Below are 6,000 nucleotides of genomic sequence, written 5' to 3' on the forward strand. Positions count from 1 at the left end.
GAGTCTCTATGCAGTACTCCTTGAATGCGTCTTGAAGCTACCCTATCACCTCTCAGAGGAAAGAAGGGGAAAGTTTAGGCTTACAAACTAATATATAATATAACTCAATTCATTGCTTTTACCTTTCTGGTATTTTCCTAGAGGTTTAACTATGAAATGGTTGACTACCTCAGGCCCAGGAGAACTAGGAAAAAATTGAACCCAAATTTAAGAAAATAATATGTTAGAAATATTCTCCCTTTCATCACAAGTGAAAAATCGAAGTGCATATATATGTAAATGTATTGCATTATCCTTATAAATGTTAATTTTCACTATTTATATAGTATGCATTTCAAGATGATAACAAGTATTAGCTTTAAAAAGCTCCAGGAAGCCATTTTAACTTGTATAATTCTAAACCATTTCATAACTCTAGACTAAAGTCTCTGGAATAGCATTTCAGAAAGATACACCCCCCAAAAAAATCAGAAATTTGAGGTGCTGCTACACAAATTCATCCACCCTGTCAAGGAGCAAAATTCACTTTAAAAACCAATCTTTTAACATTTCTAAGATTTAAAAAATTAAATGTCTTCTACTACTGTACAGTAGAAAATTTATAAGTCTTTTAAGTCACCTATTCATGTTTGCCATTAAAGCATTCATCTTGTTCAGCATTTCTCGCGAATGTTTTGTATGCCGAGGAACAAAATAGGAATTAACTCATTTTTGAGTCATATAATTCCAGCCACAAAACCCCAGTGAGTTCTAACAAAGCACTGTATGAATCAGAGTACAAGTGGAGGAAATAGAAGTTAAAAGTGATTCCACAGCATGTTTCAAATGATGGTAACTTGAGCCTTTTACAAATGCTTGTGGCTATGCCTTGGTGGAATGTGAAAGGAAGTTAATCTTGTAACATAACTCTATTAAACTGCTTCACAGAGTTGTCATCCTTCACATGGAAGGATGCTAATTTATATATCGTTTGCATTTTTGGTGACTCATTCATCTTCCATTATAAAAGAGACTTTACATATAATTACTAAGCTCGCCGAGCGTGGTGGCTCCTGCTTGTAATCTCAGCATTTGGGAGACTAAGACCATGGTTTGAGGCCAGCCTCAGCTACTTAATGAGGCCCTTTGCAACTCATTGAAACCCTGTTTCAAAATAAAGAATAAAAAATAGGGCTGGAGGTGTAGGTCGGACATAGAATGCTCCTGGGTTCCATCCCCAGTACTGCAAAAAAAAAAAAAAAAAAAAAAAGGAAAAATTACTAAGCTAGATTTTTCTTCCCTATGAATATCATTGGCTCTTACTACTTAGATGAAAGAAAAGATTTTTAATTATGATACCCCCTCCACCACTCCCAGTTTGGAAGACAAATTGTTTACTACTTGGAAAGGTGAATTCTTTTTGAAAATCCATGTTGGCCTTTCACCAAGTTAATTTCTGCGTGTCATTTTCCTTTCACAAGCATCCTTGACTCCCTGTCTTGGTCCAGTGCTACTGTTGGCCTAATAAGTCTCAACAGTGTAACATTGAAATTGAGTCAGGGGTCACAAAGGAGACAAAATCCAGCTAAGGAGGGTGAGACCAGGCCCCTTTAATCAATTGTCGCTCCCAGATGAGGTCTGCTGACTGATATTGGACTGGGTGTGTGTGTGTGTGTGAGGGGGTGAGGGTATGGGCCAGCAGAGTTGCGCTCAAGAGAGGAAGTGAGGGTATTTATGTAGCCGGGGTCTTGAGGTGGGGCTAGCAAGGCAGGAGAATGGTGGTCCTCTCATGATATCTGGAGTCTGCTGGAGGACATCTGGAGTCTGCCTCACCTCTGCTTCTTGCTTCCGGGGCTCCACCTCCTGTCTCAGCTGCAGGGTTCTCTAAGGGGAGGGAGAAGGGACCCAACCTATCAAACAGAAAGATTTCCCAGGCAATAATTAGAAAGAAATTGATTAGTATTATACACTTATCCAACCCATTCAGAAATGTTTTCTACCAAAGAGTGATGGACAGTGTCTAATTTTGTCAATCCCTTAAAAGGTTTCTAATGTGAACTGAATTCAGGATCCAGACAGAAACGTTTAAGCAGAAGTAAAATGATGAGGCTGGTCCAGCCATCAGGCTCGACCTGAGGAGGAAGATGTTTTTTACAGTAACCAGATGTTTTATCCTCACTCCCATGTCATCCTAATGCCTGAAATCAGAAGACTAATATTTTAATAATGTTATTCTCCTACCAGTTAACTAAAATGTTTAGACCGACATGGTGGTGCATGCTTATAATTCCAGTTCGGAGGTTGAGACAGGAGGCTCACAGGATCATTGCCAGCTTCAGCTACTTAGTGAGGCTTTCCACATATTAGTAAGATCCTGTTTTAAAATAAAGAATGAGTCAGGCATGGTGCTGCATGCTTGTAACCCCTGCATTTGGGAGGCTGAGGCAGGAGGATTGCAGTTCGCAGACAGCCTCAGCTATTAAATGAAGCCCTCCACAACTTAGTGAGACCTTGTTTGAAAAATAAAGGATAAAAAATAGAGCCGGGGGTGTAGCTCAGAGGTAGAATGCCCCTGGGTATCATCTCGAATACTAAAAATAAAAATAATAAATAATAAATAATAAGTAAATAAATAAAAAAGAAGGAAGGAAGGAAGGAAAGAAAGAAAGAAAGAGAGAAAGAGAGAAAAGGCTGGCTGGGGTATAGCATGGAGGAATCCCCCTGAGTTCAATCTAAAGTACTGCAAAAAATATATATATAATTACATATTTATATATATAATTATATATATTTATATATATATATGATCAAAATGCAGAACAATCTTTTTAGTTGTTGATCTCAGTGAGGTAATATCACTTGTCTGCTCCTTCCTGAAGTGTTTGTGGGTTACTGATCTACCCCACAAAGAATGACCTCCACTCTTAGATTGCAATAGTATTTTTTCATAAGATTGAGACATATATATATATTTTTTTTTTCAAAATGTGAGTTATAGTTTTTATGTATCCAAGTCAATCCTGTATTTCAGCATTTTCAATATCTGGATTCCAGTCACAGGTAATTTTATTTATAATTGTTTTTCTCTTTTTATAATTAGACAGCTACTATTATTCCTAAGTACTGATGATTATGATTTAAAAGATTAATTAGTAATGCTGAAGCTTTAGCTTCAAAGGAGTGGTTGTTTCAACCTCTCTGAAAATAGTACTGTAAGACTTCTGAGAAGATGGTGACTGAGAAAAGCAGAGTTTAGAAGTCCTGCTAACACTCGATCTCTATTGCCACAGAATCAGCACTTTTCATAGCCAGAAAACACTATCAGCAGAAAAATAAGAAATGTAAATGCAAGGGACAGAGAAAAAGAAGACTAGAAGAACAACCAGAGACTAGAAAAGAAACCAGCCCTTGTTGCGGACTCCGCACTGTGCCATCTTGCCTCACAGCACCAGGCTCCAGAGAGGAAAGGTAAACAAGGAAGTGAAGTAAACAGCTGTGGATCACTCAGGTGTAATTCAGCAGTTCTTTCAGCACAAAGAACATCTAAAACTCTCAGTGGCCAAGCTCATCATGCCCTCCAGGGACTCAGAATGGAGCGAAAAACCAGAAAAGAAATACGCCAGACTCACGGCTGAGGGTGTGACAGCAGCGCTATATTGCCAGCAGTGACAGCAAGTTTACCACACCCACAACAGCGCACACAACAAACGTAAGTGAAATTATGGCCCCTAAAGGAGAAATCCCAGTACTGCACCCCCAGGGACTTGCGCAGCTTTGATAATCTCCCTGGGTCTGAGATTTTGCAGTCCAACCCAGTGAAGGAGTAGTGGTGGCAGAGATACCATACCCTAGTCACCCCAATAGTCTCATGCAGCCTTGATTCACTCCCTGGGTCTGAGACTTTGCCCTACAACCCAGTAAAGGAGTAGTAATGATTGAGATTACCACAGACTTGAGATCCAGAGCACCCTAAGTGAAGTTGTGGTGACTCAGGGAAGAGCCCAGAGAAGGCACATGCTTCTGAAATCATGGGAAAGAGGAACAACAATAGAGCAATGAACACCCACAATCCCACAACATCAGAACCTGATAACACAAAAATTCAGAGATCTCCAGAAGATCAAATCAGGAATATAAGTGTAGAAATAATAGAGGACCTTCAAAAAGAATTTGGAGAGAGTTTAAGAGAAATAAAGAATGTAATAATTGAAGTAAAGGCATCAATTCAAACTATAAACAATTGATTAGACCAACATGGAGAATAGAATCTCACTCCTAGAGGATGATCACTCCAAAAATGAACGCATAGTTTATAATTTAGAAAAAAAATCCAACAGCAGGAATTTAACATTGAAGAAATATGGGCCCATTTTAAGAGAGCTAACTTAAGAATAATCAGAATAGAGGAGGGAAAAGAAGGTGAAACCAAATGGATCAAAAATCTCTTCAAAAAAGTAATAGCAGAAAAATTCCCAACCATAGAGCAAGAGGTCAATACATAGGTCCAGGAAACTTATAGAACTCCCTTTAGACAGGATCAGAGAAGAGGTTCCCCACGCCACATAACTGTCAAAATGACCAAATGTGAAAGCCAAGGAGAGAATCTTAAAGGCAACAAAAACAAAAGGCCAAGTGACATTCATAGGGAAACCAATTAGAATCACTCCATACTTCCCAAACCAAGTCATGAAAACCAGAAGGGCTTGGGGTAACATATATTCCAAACTCTGAAAGAAAACAACTTCCAGCCAAACTATCTATCAGATTAGATGGGGAAATAAGAAGCTTCCATGACAAACAGAAACTGAAGGAATTTATGTCTTCAAAACCAGCACTAGAGAAAATACTCAGAGATTAACTACAAAGAAAAAATAGGTAATATACACCAGAAGCAGAGAAACAAAAATTTCCATCCATCTGACAACTAAGCAAAGAAGAATTAATAGTATTTCAAACAGAAGTAAAATGTTAACATGTTAGGAATTAAAAATTATCTCTCAATCACACTGAATGTAAATGGCCTCAACTCCCCAATAAAAAGACATAAAGTGGCAAAATGGATTAAAAAACCAGAATCCATTAATCTTACAAGAAACACACCTTACAAGTAAAGATAGGAACAAACTCAAGTTAAAGGGCTGGAGCAAGGCAATTCATGTTAACAGAACTCAAAGGCAAGCAGGAGTAGCAACTATGATATCAGACAAGTTACACTTCAAACCCAAACTTATTAGAAGAGACAAAGAAGGTGATATTTTACTGGTAAAATGAATAATATAGCATGAGGAAATAACAATAATCAACATCTATGTCCCAAACATAGGTGCAGCTACTTTTATAAAACAAACTCTTTGTGAAATGAAGTCACGTTAAATCTCAATACAATAATACTGGGAGACTTCAACACACCTCTCACAACACTAGAGCAATCCTCCAGACAAAGGGTCAGTAAAGATGCCTCAGAGCTAAAGAACACCATTAATCAAATGGACCTGTTGGACACATATAGAATATTTCACCCAACTACAGTGGAGTTTACATTTTTCTCAGCTACTCATGGAATCTTCTCCAAAACAGATCACATCCTGGGACACAAAATAAGCACTAGGAAATTTAAAAAATGTGACATACTTCCCTGTGTCATTTCAGACCATAATGGAATGAAACTAGAAACCAAGTATAAGAAGACCCAGGAAACAACATAAACATGTGGAGACTGAACACCACACTTCTGAATGAATAATGAGTCTTAGAAGACATAAGAAGTGAAATCAAGAAATTTCTAAAAACAAATGAAAATAAAGATACAGCATATCAAAACCTCTGGGACACTATGAAGGCAGTATTAAGAGGAAAATTTATAGCACTGAGTGCTCACATATGATAAACAGAAAATCTTCAAATAAATAACCTAATACCTCAAAGCCCTTGAAAAGTAGGAACAATTGAACCCCAAAGCCAGCAGAAGACAGGAAATAATTAAAATTAGAGCAGAAATTAATGAAGTAGAGAATAAAAAAA

Source organism: Muscardinus avellanarius (assembly GCF_963383645.1).
Source record: "Muscardinus avellanarius genome assembly, chromosome: 15".
NCBI lineage: Eukaryota > Metazoa > Chordata > Mammalia > Rodentia > Gliridae > Muscardinus > Muscardinus avellanarius.